The sequence below is a fragment of the Equus przewalskii genome, chromosome 3 (assembly GCF_037783145.1).
Source record: "Equus przewalskii isolate Varuska chromosome 3, EquPr2, whole genome shotgun sequence".
Classification (NCBI taxonomy): domain Eukaryota; kingdom Metazoa; phylum Chordata; class Mammalia; order Perissodactyla; family Equidae; genus Equus; species Equus przewalskii.
In genome coordinates this window covers 183,225-200,137 of record NC_091833.1, presented here as the reverse complement: position 1 = coordinate 200,137, position 16,913 = coordinate 183,225, and the positions used below count along the sequence as shown (strand labels likewise).

At 37.8% G+C, this 16,913-nt stretch overlaps 1 protein-coding gene and 1 long non-coding RNA gene across 2 annotated transcripts in view; one reads left to right on the top strand and one right to left on the bottom strand.

The window, feature by feature from the left end:
- C3H16orf87 (chromosome 3 C16orf87 homolog) overlaps positions 1-16,913 on the top strand; it is an 84,893-nt gene that overhangs the window by 18,104 nt on the left and 49,876 nt on the right. The window contains exon 2 of the mRNA XM_070613550.1: positions 11,104-11,200. The gene's annotated coding sequence lies outside the window, so the exon portion shown is untranslated. The remainder of the gene's footprint in view (positions 1-11,103; positions 11,201-16,913) is intronic.
- LOC139082426 (uncharacterized) lies at positions 1,016-5,379 on the bottom strand. Its single transcript, XR_011538400.1, has 3 exons — positions 5,125-5,379; positions 2,321-2,389; positions 1,016-1,935 (listed from the first exon to the last, which is right to left on the bottom strand). It is a non-coding gene; the product is annotated as an uncharacterized lncRNA (long non-coding RNA).

Genomic DNA, 16,913 nt, shown 5'->3' with positions numbered 1-16,913 from the left:
TCTTCCTGGTATTTTTTTGTGTATTTGTTGTTTTAATTATTATCTTAGGTATTTTTTTTCTGTTTTTCTAATAGAGCTATTTTGTTTTCTATTTGATGAATGTTTTGACACCGAGCATGATTTTATGAATTTTATACCTTCTAACAGTGATTTTTGCTTCTCTGTGTAATAAAGGATTGGAATGAATTGTTTATAGCGTGGTTACTTTTTTAGCTCCTTTTACTCTAGGAAACAAAATAAGACAAGGACTTTTTTCTTAGGTTTGTTTACAGTATTGCTTGGAAAAATGTAAAAACAATTTATGTTCAAGGAGTCAATTGATGTAGTTGCCCCTACAAACAATATTATCAGTAAATAATATTTTGGATTTTTTTTCTTTTTAAAATCCTGGAAATGCAACATTAGAGCAATTCATTAATAGTCTTCAACACAGAGTACACGTTGTATTGTCCTTAACTCTTGGATTAATAGTATCCAACTTGTCCAACCCATTTTACAGTTGTTTTTACAGGGAGCTCTTTTTATAAATGGATTTGGTGGAGGTAGTAGTAGTTTGTTGTTATCATGGTGATAATTAGCTCAGTTGCAGGAATGTTACGTTAAACCTTTTCATTACATAATGGACATCAGCCTGTTAATTGAATGTGAGTGTGTACTGTTTCTCATTTAACAGTTTTTGATAGTTCTGAATGTGGGCATAGATGATTTTCTTGGGCATATGTTTAGTCTTAAATAAGTGAATTAATACTTTTGAACTTGATTTGAACAAAGATGTAAAATGAAAAAATGATAAACATGCCTATCTCTGGCATATATATCTTTTTAAAAAATTAATGTTTTTAGTTGTGATTTGAAGAACCAAATGATATACTTAATAAAATGTGGACTTGGACACACCTGAAGTGCAGGTGTGTTTTGGAAATCAGTTATTAAAGTTTTTCTCTTAAATACAAGCTAGAGTTCTGCTTTTTCAGTATTTTTACTGTTGACTTAAACAAATAAAACAAACTGGTTATTTTACCAGCAAAATGGGTTTATTTGGGAATAGCAGATGAATTGCAATTTGAGACAAGCAAGTTACAGCAAAAGCCATAGGCAAACAAAAGAGAGGAACATTACTTTATAGAGCAAAAGAGAAAGTTGGGTGGGGCTGTTTGGACAAAACTCCATTGGTGGAAAGCAAGTTCAGGGTGGGATGGTTTCTCATTGGCTTGTTTGCTGGGCAAGGAGGAAATCTTCCTTCCTTCTGCTGGGGACCCAAACCTGCGAACCCTGGGCTGCCAAAGCAGAGCTCGCAAACTTCACCACTATGCCACTGGGCTGGTTCCCACATTCTCCCTTTTGATCAAGACCTTTCTTTGAAAGCATTGCTGATCAAGAGTCAGGTTTTCCTGATTCAGTGGCTTTTGTTCCTTGGTGCCAAGAAGAGAGCCTTCCTGGATGTTGTGTCTCATGTCAGAGGGAAAGTTCACAGATTAGAAACCTATTGAGGTAATATTTGAGTAATAAGGAGGGGTAGGAGGGAGAACTCAGGCCCTTCCCGTCTAAAGTCTATGTTTTATCAAGGTCATAAGTGTTGGAGATCATTTTGCAGTGTTGAATCAGCATCACGTTATTGGATATATTGTTTTTATAAAAGGTTTGGGAGGCAACAAGTACAAAACTTAAAAATAATTATACAAAACAGAATCAAAAGTAACATGACAGGGACCGGCCTGGGGGGGTAGCAGTTAAGTTCGTGTGCTCCACTTCGGTGGCTTGGGGTTTGCAGGTTTGGATCCTGGGTGTGGACATACGTACTGCTTATTAAGCCATGCTGTGGCAGGCGTCCCACATAAAAGTAGAGGAAGATTGGCACAGATGTTAGTTCAGGGCCAGTCTTCCTCAACAAAAAGAGGAGGATTGGCAGTAGATGTTAGCTCAGGGCTAATTTTCCTAAAAAAACAAAGAAAAAGAAAATAAGTAGCATGACAATTCCAAATTGTACGATGGTTCTAAAGTAGGATCCTAGGCCTGAAAGTAGCCAACTGAACAAATCAAGGGACCATGGAGAGCCAGGTGAGACTTGTTGCAACCAGTATGCTTGCTCCATGATTGTATGCAATTGAGTTTCTATTTCCCCAGAGGAGTTTGTCCATGTGCTATAGGTGGTGGCCACTATTGCACACCTTCCTGCTCGGCAAGTAGGTAATTGAGAGCTAAGACTACATTAGCTAGTGAGTTAAGTAATCATTGGGCTGCTACTGTTTTTGGCTTTAGAATTGGCTAGCTCTCTCAATATTAGGGAGAAGTTTCTAATCATGTTGTCACTGGCACTTACTTCATCCCAGGGGAAAAAGCCTCTTCTTCTGGAGGCAAATCCGGAGTCTTGTATGCTTCCTGGACGTTCCTGCTTAAGGTAACCATGAGGATTTAGTAAAGTGGATCAATGGGAGGCTTCTGTTAGTTAGGAAGAGAAAATAGAACAGTGAACACAGGAAGAGAACAAACTTGTAGAATTAACTGAGAGCATTGGGAAGATACAGTGGGGGAATAAACATGAAGTAATAGCTCTTCACAACTCTTCACAAAAATAGCAAAACTCTGAAGATGTATTAAGACAGTATTGTTATCTCAAAAGAACTGTTTGGAACCAAATAGGTTGCCCACTAATACAGCTTATGAGGTCGCAAATTCAGAAACCATGAATTTGGGTAAGAACCCAGAGTCAGTTAATAGTCCAGAGGAAAGAGAGACTTCTGCGAATTCTGAACTTTCTAACTCTTTAGAAAAAGCAAGTGAAAAGATTAATTTGTCGTAGGATTATGATGAGGCTGTTTCCAAAAGGCCATAATTAAAAGAGGTTTTGGGGGCCAGCCAAGTGGTTAAGTTCGCGCACTCTGCTTCAGTGGCCTAGGGCTTCACTGGTTTGGATCCTCGGTGCGAACATGGCACCACTCATAAGGCCATGCTGAGGCGGTGACCCACATAGCACAACCAGATGGATCTATAACTGGAATATGCAGCTATGTACTGGGGGGCTTTGGGGCGAAGAAATGAAAAAAAAAAAAAGATTGGCGACAGTTGTTAGCTGAGGTGCCAATCTTTAAAAAAAAAAAAGGTTTCCCTTATGAGCCTTAAAAATAAAATAGCTAGTTATTTTATCAGCAAAATGAGTTTATTCGGGAAAAACCAAAGAATTCCAATTTGGAAACACATTCTATGGCAAAAGCCATAGGCAAGTCCAACAATCAAAGGAGAGGAACATTTTTTGATAGGGAAAAAGGAGGAAATTGGGAGGGGTTGTTTTGAATGAAAGTCCACTGGAGAAAAGCAAGAGCTCAAGGTGGTGATGGTTTCTCATTGGCTGAATTGCTAGGGTAGTCAATTTCTATTCGGGATGCAATGCACATTTTTTTCTGTTGGGGTCTGTAATTGACTGTCTTTCCTGTAATTGACCTTGAGTGGTACTGTGCGAAAACTCCCCTTTCTGGCCTCCCAACTCCATTTATTTTGTTTTTTATATTTTTAAAGATTGGCACCTGAGCTAATATCTGTTGCCAATCTTCTTTTTTTCTTCTTCTCCCCAAAGCCCCCCAGTACATAGTTGTATATTATAGTTGTAGGTCCTTCTGGTTCTGCTTTATGGGATGCCACCTCAGCATGGCCTGATATGCGGTGCCACGTCCACGCCCAGGATCCAAACCTGTGAAACCCTGGGCCACTGAAGTGGGGCATGTGGAACTTTAACCACTTGGTCACAGAGCTGGGCCCAGAGATGCTCTTTATTTCCTTATTTAGGTGAGGAAGATTGACCCTGAGCTAACATCTGTTTCCAGTCGTCCTCCTTTTGCTTGAGGGAGATTGTCCCTGAGTTAACATCTGTGCCAATCTTCCTCTATTTTGTCTGTGGGATGCTGCCTCAGCATGGTTTGATGAGCAGTGTGTAGGCCCACGCCCAGGATCCGAACCCGTGAACCCTGGGGCGTCTCAGCAGAGCACACAAATTTAACCACTACTCTGCTGGGCTGGCCAAGGAGGCTATTTTTTAAACACACATATCGTAATTATTGTACCTAAAAATTCTTATTCCATTTTCATCTATCTAAATAATTTGTTCCCAACAATTATGTTCGGATTATTCACAAAAACTTCATGAGACGTTAGACAAAGTTGGCTGTCATCTCAAGTGATTTTTTTTTTTGCTCACAAATTTTGCTGCAAAGATAACATGAACTTATTTGACTAATAAACTGAGGTAGAAGAAAAATATTATATTTAATGCTGACAACTCTAAAGACCTACCTGTTTCAATTAAACCAACAAACTTAAACTAGCTTTAATTCTGATATTTTCTCAGATCATGTGAACCTGAAAAGCACTTGGGTGAGGTTCTGTTATATTACTGAAATATATTTTTTTAGGAATGCTTTATATAAGCATGTGATTTTCCTTAAGGCAATTAAATAGAACTCTTTTACAAATTAATTTTGGCAATACCATTCAGAGGTAGAAAAATATCACATATCTGTTACATACATACACAGACATACATAGCATACAGATAGACACAGAAATTTTAAAATTTTAGCCATATCTCAAGTACAAAACTCATACAAACTTTCTGGCAGAGTTAGGTTACCTGTTCAGGTGACCAGTTTTTTTTAATTGAAGGTTTTTTATTTGTATGCTAGAAGGATCCTTTTAGAGCTGTTTTTGAAGTCATTTTGTCTTTTAGAAACTTTAGCATCTAAATTACTTTTGGTTAAGTCGGTCCACTTAGTTATAAATGCACATCAGAATGGACTGCAATCTTTAAACATAAAACTGGATGGGGTCCCTGAGGAGGAGGAGTGCCCTCAAAGCATTTAGATGCCTGGGATCCCATTTCTCTGAGGTTTTTCTCCAGGGCAAAAGAAAAATTTCTAAACAGCCTGATTCTGATGGAATCATGCCAAATGCTAGCACACTTCTAATAGGCCTAATTACACCAAACAAGTACTCCTAGAAAGGACAAAGGCTTTAAACAGAAAGGATGAAGCTTTTATACAGAAAGGATGAAGGCTTTATAAAACAGATCTTGAATAAAGCTAGATAGCTCAAAATGCAAAGAGAGAAGAGATTGAATCTAGGAGAAAACTTAACCTCATACTCCAGGGTCGGCAAGAAAGCAGTGACCTCAGTGGGCTCTGGGTACCAGCACCCGTTTGCCCACCAGCCTTGGAGTTGTTGGGGGTCTTCTCTGGATCTCACTGCTGACACCATGTAATGTTAACCTAAACAAACAAAACAACCAGTTATTTTCCCAGCAAAATAGGTTTATATGGGAATAGCAGAGGAGTTGCAATTCAGGACAAGCAAGTCCTGTCCTGAAAAGTCACAGGCAAGTCAGCAAACAGCGGAGAAAACGGAGGAAGTTGGGAGGGGTTGTTTTGAATGAAAACCCGTAGGTGGAAAGCAAGAGTTCGGAGTGGTGACAGTTTCTGATTGGCTGAGTTGCTGGGCAAGGAGGAAATCTTCTTCCTGCTGGGGTAGTGATTGATGATTCTTCCTGTTGGGGTCTGTAATTGATGTTGAGTAGTAATGTGTGAGAGCTCTCCCTTCTGGCCTCCTGACCTCATTTTAAATGAGGTTTTCTTTATTCTGTTTCACATTACTGAAGTAAAAGAACTGTACCAGAATTTTAGTTAGCTTAATTAGTTTAATTAATAAAGTGCTTATGTTCGAGAATATAAGGCATCTTGAAATTACATGAATATAAAGCACTATAACTAGGCTTTATTAAAGAAAAACAGTAAGAGAATGGGCTGTTTTACATATGGAATTACAGTTTTTTGTCTGTACTTATTCTTGCTGGTACTGTTTTGTTGAAAATCATTTCTGGTTTTTGGTGAATAATTTTTGATTTAAGGATCATCATTAGTGAAACTATTTGGTGGCAGTATCTCTTCAAAAGTTTTTCTTGCAAGGGATTTAACTGTTAAAGTATGATGAAATGTCTAAATAAGATCACAGTGGATTGTATCATATCAATGTCCTGGTCATGATATTATACTGTAATTTTGCAAAGTGTTACTATTGGAGGAAAGGCCAAAATGTGTAGGGATCTCTGTAGTATTTTTTTTTTCAGGAAGATTAGCCCTGAGCTAACATCTACTGCCAGTCCTTCTCTCTTGTTTTCTTTTTTGTTGAGGAAGATTGGCCCTGAGCTAACATCCGTGCCCATCTTCCTGTATTTTATATGTGGGACGCCTGCCAGATCAAGGCTTGACAAGTGGTACATAGGTCTGCACCCGGGATCCAAAGCAGCAAACCCTGGGCCACCAAAGCAAAACTTGTGAACCTAACCGCTGCACCACCAGGCTGGCCCCTCTCTGTAGTATTTCTTATAATTGCATGTGACTCTACAATTTCCTTAAATAAAAAGTAAACAAAACAAATAAAAGGCAAAAAAAAAAAAAAAAAAGTAACAGACTTCTGTTTTTGGCCAAGGTGGAGTAATAGAGACCAGATTTATTCTCCCACCTGAAACAGCTATGAAAAAACAGATGAAACATTTGAAACAATGGTTTTGAAGACACTGGACATCAGGCAATGAAGGATAGTTACCCTGAGAATTGAGAAACAAATTAGATGAGCCCTATGGTTCTCCCAAGAGAATTCTTGGCTATGGCTTAGGGAAAGGACGCTCAGGAGTAGCATGGCAGGCTCTCTGAGTTGAGGAGATGGAGCCAAGGAAACAAAAAGCTGAAACAGGTCCACAATTTAACCCAAATAGAAACCCAAAATTTCCAGTTAGATTTTGTGCAACGAAAAGATAAAAGGGCTCTGATTGCCTTTTGTGCCTTGACAACATAGATTCTGAGTTAACTTTAACATCTGCTGAAGTGTACCAATTGACAAACCTTCATGGCCTTAATTGATACTGGGCCTCCAATTACAGTTGTATCTGGGAGCTCACTAAATTTAAACAAGGTACACCTATACTTTCAGAGAAATTACCAAATGTAAAATAGAGAACAGATAGGTGTGTCTCACCTTAACCATCAGAACTATTCCTTTGCCTAAATTCCCCATAGACATAGTGTCTCTTAGCCTAAAATATCCCATAGTGGGCATGGATGCCCTGACCCATTAAGTAATACATTAAAATTAAGTCTCTGGCACTTACCATCAGCTTTACCAAACGGGACCCCACAGACTTCCTGGTCCCCCCAGTTAAAATAGTTAACATGGCACAGTGTAAAGGGAAACAAGGCCTTCATGAATTGAAACCTCTGATACAAGAATTATTTAGAGAAGGAATTATCCTCACTGCTTCTCCATTTAATTAGCCCAATTTTACCTGATTTTTAAACTTGGAAAGAATGAATGGTGCCATGCATTCCATTACCACAACGTTAATGCTGTCCTACCCTTTAAGGCCTCTGTACCCAATATAATGGAAATTACTGACTCAGTCCAATCAATATCTCATAAATGCTTTGCATAGATTTAACTAACATGTTCTGGTTAGTGCCGTTTGAAGACTCTCTCAGCCATACCTTGCCATCATCTTCAAGGGAATATAATACACCTTTACCTAGCTACCCATGGGGTACCTCAACAGCCCTGCCGTCGCACCCAGTCTTTACAGTCAGGATCTTAAAGCACAAACCTCATATAATTGCCATAATGGCTTGTTTAAACAAGTTCACGTTCAGTTAAGTGAAACAGCACATTTCAGTCATCAGTTAACATTGGGAGAGTGAATTATAATAAAGTGCCTGACTCCCGTTTTTGATGTTTGATTGCTGACAGCTTTGAAGCCTCAGCATGTCTTTCCCCTCCTGTCCCACATCTGGGCAAGTTGATAAGAAAGGCCAGTACTCCCTCCTTTAGTGACAGCAGAAAGTTCAAATTGTGTAAGCCATAGCCACTCACATGCAGGAACCCTCACCCCAGCCCCTCCTCCTAACCACAATAAAAACAGAGCCAATCTTCTTTACCTGCTCTCTCAAGCCATTTTGGACCTGCCTGGGAGCCTGCCTTGTACTCCCAAAAAGCCTCTTTATGAAAGGCTTTTCATACCCTCCTGGTGCATGGATGGTATCATCAGTGTCAACATCTGAACCAAATTTTAGATAGGAGGTCCATCTGTCTCTGCAGGGTGACCAGAGTAGTAGAGAAAGGGTATTTTTCTCAACAGGTGCTGCTAGAACAAGTGGATATGCCTATGCCAAAAAACCACAACTTTTTCTCTAATTTTTCTAACTGTGGTAGGATACACATGACAAAATTTATCATCTTAACCATTGTTTTTTTTAAAGATTGGCACCTGAGTTAACAACTCTTGCCAATCTCTTTTTTCTTTTTCTTCTTCTCCCCAAACACCCCTAGTACATAGTTGTATATTCTAGCTGTATGTCCTTCTAGCTCTGCTATGTGGGACCCCGCCTCAGCATGGCTTGATGAGCGGTGCCATGTCCACGCCCAGGATCCGAACCAGCAAAACTCTGGGCCGTTGAAGTAGAGCACACGAACTGAACCACTCAGCCATGGCGCTGGCCCCCATCTTAACCGTTTTTAAGTGTGCAGTTCAGTGGTATTAAGTACATTCGTATTGTGCAACCATCACCGCCATCCATCTCCAGAACTCTTCGTCTTGCAAAATTGAAACTGTATTCCTATTAAACAATAATGTCCATTCTCCTTCCCCCCAGCCTCTGGCAACTACCCATCTATTTTGTGTCTCTATGAATTTGACTACTCTAGGTACCTCTTAGAAGTGGAATCATCTGGTATTTGTCTTTTGTAAGTGGCTTATTTCACTTTGCATAGTGTCCTCAAGGTTCATGTTGTGTAGCTTGTTTTGGAAAAATCTGAGGACTGGTGTTCTTTAAAGATTTAAAAAATTTTTTTATTTTTCCTTTTTTCTCCCAAAGCCCCTCGGGTACATAGTTGTGTATTTTTAGTTGTGGGTCCTTCTAGTTGTGGCATGTGGGATGCTGCCTCAGCATGGCTTGATGAGTGGTGCCATGTCCGCGCCCAGGATTCGAACTGGTGAAACCCTGGGCCGCCGAAGCAGAGTGTGCGAACTTAACCACTCGGCCGCGGGCCGGCCCCTAGGACTGGTGTTCTTTAAATGTTTAGTAGAACTCACTAGGAAGCCATCAGGTCCAGGGTTTTTCTTTGTTGGGAGATTTTTGATTCCTGATTCAGTTTCCTTACTAGTTGTAGTCTCTTATATTGTCTATTTGTTCATGATTCAGTCTTGGTAGGTTTTGTGCTTCTAGGAATTTGTCCATTTCATCTAGGTTATCCAATTTGTTGGTATACAGTTGTTCACAGTACTCTCTTATAATCCTTTTTTTCCCCCCTGCTTTATCTCCCCCAAATCCCCCCAGTATATAGTTGTATATTCTAGTTGGGACTGCCTCTAGTTGTGGCATGTGGGACGCTGCCTCAACGTGGCCTGACGAGCAGTGCCATGTCCATGCCCAGGATCCGAACCAGCGAAACCCTGGGCCGCCACAGCAGGGCGCGCAAACTTAACCACTTGGCCATGGGGCCGGCCCTCTCATAATCCTTTTTATGTCTGTAGAATTAGTAGTAATACCCCCCACTTTCATTTCTGACTTGGTAATTTAAGTCTCCTCTCTTTTTTTAGTCAATCTAGCTAAAGGTTTGCCAATTTTGTTCATCTTTTTGAAGAAACCAACTTTGATTTCATTGATTTTCTTTATTTTTCTGTTCTCTATTTTGTTTATCTCTGTTCTAATCATTATTATTTCCTTATTTTTCTTAGCTTTGGGTTTAGTTTATTCTTCTTTTTCTAGTTTCTTAAGTTGTAAAGTTATTGATTTGAGATGTTTCTTCTTTTTTTTAATGTGTTTACAGCTATAAATTTCCCCCTTAGCATTGCTTTCACTGTGTCTCATGAGTTTTGGTATGGTATATTTTCATTTTCATTCATCTCTAAGTATTTTCTAATTTTCCTTGTGATTTCTTTTTTGATCCATTGGTTATTTAAGAGTATGTTGTTTATTTTATACAAATTTATGAATTTTCTATCTGTTGTTGATTTTTAACTTTATCCTGTTATGGTTGGAGAAGATACTTTGAATGATAACTGTCTTTAAAAATGAACTTTGAATCTTGCCTTGTGCCATATACAAATAATATTTCAAGGTGGATCATAGACTAAATGAAAAACTTAAAACTATGAAACGTCTAGAAAATAGTAAAAAATCTTTGTGAACTTAAGTTAGGCAAATGTTTGTGAACTTAAGTTACTTAAGTTTCTGAACTTAAATGCTTGTCAAAGAATCTTTGTGAACTTAAGTTAGGCAAATTACAACACCAAAAGTATGACCCGTAAAAGAAAAAAATGATAAATTGGACTTCATCAAAATGAAAACTTCTACTCTGAAAGTCATCGTTAAGAGAATGGAAAGAAGATACAAACTGAGATTAAAATCTTTGCAAAGCATATATCTGATAAAGGACTGGTATCAAAAATTTTTAAAGGACTCTCAAAACTCAATAAGAAAACAACGCAATTTAAAAATGGGCAAAAATTTGAGTAGACATTTTACCAAAGTACACATATGGCAATTAAGCACATGAAAAGATGCTCAACATCATTAGTCATTAGGGATATGCATATTACCACAGTGAGATCCCACTGCCCTATTAGAATGGCTAAAATTAAAATGACACAACATACCAAGTGTTGGTGAGGATGTGGAGGAACTGGAATTCTCATACAGTGCTGGTGTGATTGTAAAATGGTACAGCCACTTTGGAAAATAGTTTGGTAGTTTTCTTAAAAAGTTAAACATACCTACCATTCCTACCATATCTACATTTTAGGAAATAATTTTTGTGCTTCACTTCTTCCCCTGGCCCTCATGTTAGCATTATTAACCATGTATTGTATGCATGGAACTGTAAAGGACTGGGAGAATGGGAAGGATATGATTCCTATCTCAAATAATTTTTATGAGGAGGTGGAGTTTAAATATATATGTGATTTCTGCCTTCAAGTAACTTATTGTGTGGGTTGACGAGATCACATAAACACTTGAAAAGTTTAATAAATAGTAAAATAGTAATATATGTTTTCCTTTTTGTCTTCTCTAGGTTCCTGTTGCATGTAAATCTTGTCCCTGTGGTTATGTATTTATTAATAGGAAACTTCTAAAAATAAAACACTCAGAGAAATCATCACCTTTTACAGGTAATTGTGAGAGTTTACCACCTTTCCATCTTTTATAGTTTGTATCATATAAATTTAAAATTAATGTTTATGAGTTAAGAAATTCTTTTGCTGGTGAAGTTATAATATTAAAATCTGTTGAAGTGCATCTTTGGCTTTTATTAGATACGATATGTCAGTTTTTGACATTGATTTGTTCTTTATCCAACTTAAATGTTAACTCCTTTACGATAACTTTGTAACAAATTTTAAGAAATTTTGATTTGAAAATGTTAACTGGAAGAAAGGGAACCTTGATTTAGTATTAATATAATCTTTTAAAGTACCAGTTACTTTGTTCAATTCACTGATTTAGACTATCTAAAACATTGCTGATTTTAATTTTGCTTGGGTTTGTAGTTTTCTCTTTAGTTGACAAATCTAGATTTATTCAGTAAGTGTATTCATAAAAGGTGGGGTTTTGTTACTACTATTTTTTCCTATGATAAGATCAGACATTCTAACAGTAGTGAACCAAAAATGGGAGCAGATTTATTACAAACATTTATTGAGTGCCTTCCAGGTATTGTACATCTAGGGTATACAGCAATAAATCTGCTACCAAGACAGCTTTAGTGCTGTCATAGTGCAGGAAGATACATACACAGGAATATATGTATGGAATATATAGGAAAAATATCAGCTAGTAATAAGTACTGAGCAGGAAATTAAAATAGGGTGCTGTCCTAGAGGTTGACTGGAAGGCTGCTTTTGATGGAGTGGTCGGGGAATGTATCTCTGAGGAGGTAATTTTAGCTAAGATCTGAATAGATAAAGGGGCTAGACATACGAAAACTAGGGAAATCGAATTCTAGGTAGAGGGGAAAGCAAAGATGAAAGTTGCAAGGCTGAACTTATTCTAGGAATGCAAGGTTGGTACAATATAAGGAAATCTGTTAATAATATATATCATGTTAATAAATATAAGGAAAAAATTATGAAGTTCTCTCTCTAGATGCTGAGAAACCCTTTGGCAAAATTCATTACCCATTCATGATAAAGGCAATCAAGAAAATAGGAATTGAGGAATACTTTTTAACTTGATAAAGTGTTCTAGTGTTAAAGCTTGTACCTTATTTAAACGGGGAGACACTACAGGTTTTTCCATTAAGATCAGGAACAAGGCAAGCATACCCACTGTTTCCACTACTGTTCAGCATTGTGGTAGAGGTAAATTAGCTAAGTCAATTAGATAAGAAAAATCAATAAGAGGCTTAAGAACGGGTAACAAAGAAGCAAAACGGTGTGTGTCTGCGGATCAGAGTATGCCTGGACCCCAGAGAATCAGTAACAAAACTAACTAAAACAGAAAGAGTTAAGTGAAGGAGGAGGATTTAGAATTAACCTACAAAATGTAAACAGAACATAGCGTTAGAGAAAAGCCCATTTATAATAGCAACATACAAGATTAAATACTTAAGAATAAATTTAATAAGAAAGGTGCAAAACCTATTCAAGGAAAATTTAAAACATTCCTGAAAGACCTTAAAGAAGATTTAAACAAATGGTAAAACATCGCTTGTTCTTGAATAGTTTGACTCAACATCGTAAAGATGTCAGTTGTCCCTAATTTATAAAATCAATGTAATCCTATAAAAATCCTTGCAAGTTGTTTTATCGTTACACAAACTGATTTTAAAGTTCATATGGAAAAACAAACATGCAAAATAGCTAGGAAAATTGTCAATTGACTTTAAGTAAGGGTCCAAAGGAAATTAAATGGGAAAGTGTAATCTTTTCAAAAAATGGTGTTGGGACACATGCTGGCTGTCTGTGTGCAAAAAATGAAGTTGGGCCCCTATCTCACACCTTACACAAAAATTAATTCAAAAAGGATCATAAACCTAAATGTAAGAGCTATTAAAACTATAAAACTTGTAGAGGAAAACGTAGCAGTAAACCTTTGTGACCTCGGGTTAGGCAGTATTTTCTGAAATATGACACCAAAAGTACAAGTGAGGGGGCTGGCCTCGTGGCCGAGTGGTTAAGTTTGTGTGTTCTGCTTTGGCTTCGCCCGTTCGGATCCTGGGCGTGGATCTAATACCACTCATTAAGCCATGCTGAGGCAGCATCCCGTAAAGCAGAGCCAGAAGTGCCTACAACTAGAATATACAACTATGTAGTGGGGTACTTTGGGGAGAAGGAGAAAAAAAAAGATTGGTAATGGATGTTAGCTCAGGTGCCAATCTTAAAAAAAAAAAGTACAGATGACAAAAGAAAAAATAAATTGGACTGTATCAAAATTTAAAACTTTTTTTGCTGCACATGATATCAAGAAAGTGTAAAGACAACTCACAGAATGGGGAAAACTATTTGCAAATCACATATCTGCTAAGGGACTTGTATCCAGAATATATAAAGCACTCTTACACCTCAATAATAAAAAGAAAAATAATTCAATTTTAAAAAATGGGCAAAGGATTTGAGTAGAATTTGTGCAAAGATATACAAATGCTCAATAAGTACATGAAAAGATGTTCAATATTATCAGTCATTAGAGAAATGCAAATCAAAATTACAAGATAGTACTTCATACCTACTAAGATGGCAATAATAAGAAAGACAGAAAATAAGTATTGGTGAAGAAGTGGAAAAATTGAAACCCTCATATGCTGCTGATAGGAATGTAAAATGCTGCAGCCACTTTGAAAGTAATCTGCCAGTTCCTCAAATGGTTAAATATAGAGTCACAATACGACCCAGCAATTCCACTCGTAGATATATACCCAAGAGAATTGAAAACATAAGTTGACACACAGACTTGTGCGTGAATGTTATTAGCAGCATTATTCATAATAGCTAAAAAAGTGGAAACAGTCCTGATGTCCATAAACTGATGACAAACAAAAGTGGTATATCCATATAAAGGAATATTGATAAAAAGAAAGGAAGTACTGATATATGCTACAACATGAATGACTCTTGAAAATGTGTTAGGTGAAAGAAGCCAGTCATAAAAGATCACACACTGTATGATTCCAGTTATAGGAAATGTCCAAATAGGCACTTTTATAGACAGAAAATAGATTGATGATTTAGAGCTGGGAAAGGGATAGGAGGAGAATGGGGAATAACTGTTAATGGGTAATTTCTTTGAGAGGGGCAAAAATGTTCTAAAATTAGATTCACAACCCTGTGGATATACTATAAAGCCTCTATAATTAAAACATTGTGGCATTGGCGTAGACAAATAGACCAGTGGAAGAAAATAAAAAGTGCAAAATTAGACCCAAATTCATATGGAAAGTTTGTATATGACAAAGGTATATTTCAAATCACCGGGGTAAAGATGGACCTTTTTTCTTTTTTTTTTTTATTGTTGTAGAGTATACTTAACATAATATTTATCATTTTAACCATTTGTAAGTGTACAATTCAGTGGCATGAAATACACTCACAATGCTGTGTCCCCATCGGTACTATTTTATACCTAAAACTTTTTCACCATCCCCACATAAACTCTGTACCCATTGAACAATCTTTCCCTTCCCCTCCCTCTGTCCCCCAGTCCTGTGCAATCTCTATTTTCCTTTCTGTCTGTATCCTTTTTATGGCTGATTAATTTCCATTTTATGTATGTACCACATTTTGCTTATCCATTCATCTGTTGATGGACACTTGGATTGTATTACCTGTGGTGATTAACTTTGGTGATTGTGAATAATGCTGCCGTGAACATTAGTGTACAAGTATCTGTTTGAATCCCTGGTTTCAGTGCTTTGGATATATAGTAGTCCCTCCTTATTTGAGGTTTTGCTTTCCGTGATTTCAGTTACCCGCAGTGAATTGCAGTCTGAAAATATTAAATGGAAAATTCCATAGATAAACAGTTCATAAGTTTTAAGTTGTGCACTGTTCTGAGTAGCATGATGAAATCTCACGCCATTCCACTCCATCCCACCTGGGAGATGAATCATCCCTTTGTCCAGCATATCCACACTGTATGTGCTACCCACCCATACTCAGTCACTTAGTAGCTGTCTTAGTTATCTGCAGTGCTTGTGTTCAAGTAACCCTTATTTAACTTAATAATGGCCCCTGGATCTATGAATATGACTAGTCTAGGTACCTTATATAAATGGAACCATACAGTATTTGCCTTTTTGTGATTGGTTTATTTCACTTAGCATAATGTCTTCAAGGTTCATCCATGTTGTAGCCTGTGTCAGAATTTCCTTTTTAAGGCTGCATAATATTCCATTTTAGGTATTTACCACATTTTGTTTATCCATTAATTGACTGATAGATACTCGAACTGCTTCTCCCTTTTGGCTGTTGTGAATGACGCTTCTGTGGACATGAGTGTACCAACATCTCTTCGAGACTCTGCTTTCAGTTCTTGTGGATATATTCTCAGAAGTGGAATTACCAGGTCATCTGGTAATTCTATTTTCAATATTTTGAGGAACTACCATACTGTTTTCCGTAGTGGCTGTGCTGTTTTACCTTCCCACCAACAGTGCCCAAGCGTTCTAATTTCTCTGTATCTTTGGCAACACTTGTTATTTCCTGTTGTCTTGTTGTTCTTAGTAGCCATCCTAAAGGGTGTGAGGCGATACCTCATTGTGGTTTTGATTTGCGTTTCCCTAATGATTAGTGATGTTGGGCACCTTTTCATATGCTTGTTGGCCACATGTATATTTTTGTTAGAGAAATGTTTATTCAAGTCCTTTGCCCATTTTTTAATCAGGTTATTTCTTGTTTTTGTTGTTGAGTTGTAGGGGTTCTTTATATATTCTGGATATTAACCCCTTATCAGATATATGATTTGCATATATTTTCTTTCATTCTCTAGGTTGCCTTTTCACTGTGTTGATTGTATCTTTTTTTTTCTTTTGAGGAAGACTAGCCTGAGCTAACATCTACTGCCAATCCTCCTCTTTTTGCTGAGGAAGACTGGCCCTGAGCTAACATCCATGCCCATCTTCTTCTACTTTATTGTGGGATGCCTGCCACAGCATGGCTTTTTGCCAAGCGGTGCCATGTCCGCACCCGGGATCCGAACCAGTGAACCCCGGGCCGCTGAAGCCGAATGCACAAACCTAACCTCTGCACCAGGGGGCCGGCCCCTGTTGATTGTATCTTTTGCACAGAAATTTTAAATTTTGATGTAGTCCAGTTTACCTATTTTTACTTTTGTGGTTCTGCACTTTTGGTGTCATACCCATTAAATTGTTGCCAAATCCAATATGAAGATTTTCCCCCATGTTTTTCTCTAAGAATTTTATACTTTTAGTTTTTTTTTTTTTAAGAGTTTATTTTTTTCCTTTTTCTCCCCAAAGCCCGCTGGTACATACTTGTATATTCTTAGTTGTGGATCCTTCTAGTTGTGGCATGTGGGAACCCCCCCTCAGCGTGACTCGAGCAGTGCCATGTCCGCTCCCAGGATTCGAACCGACGAAACACTGGGCCGCCTGCAGCGGAGCACGCGAACTTAACCACTCAGCCACGGGGCGGCCCCTATACTTTTAGTTTTTAACCTTTAGGTTTCTGATCCATTTTGAGTTAATTTTTGTCTATGGTGTGGGTTAGGTTTTAACTTCATTCTTTGGCATGTGGATATACAGTTTTCCCAGTACCATTGTTGAAAAACTATTTCCTATTGAATGATGTTGACACCCGTGTTGAAAATCAGTTGACCATATGTATGAGGGTTCATTTCTGGGCTTTCTGTTTCATTGGTCTTTATGTTTGT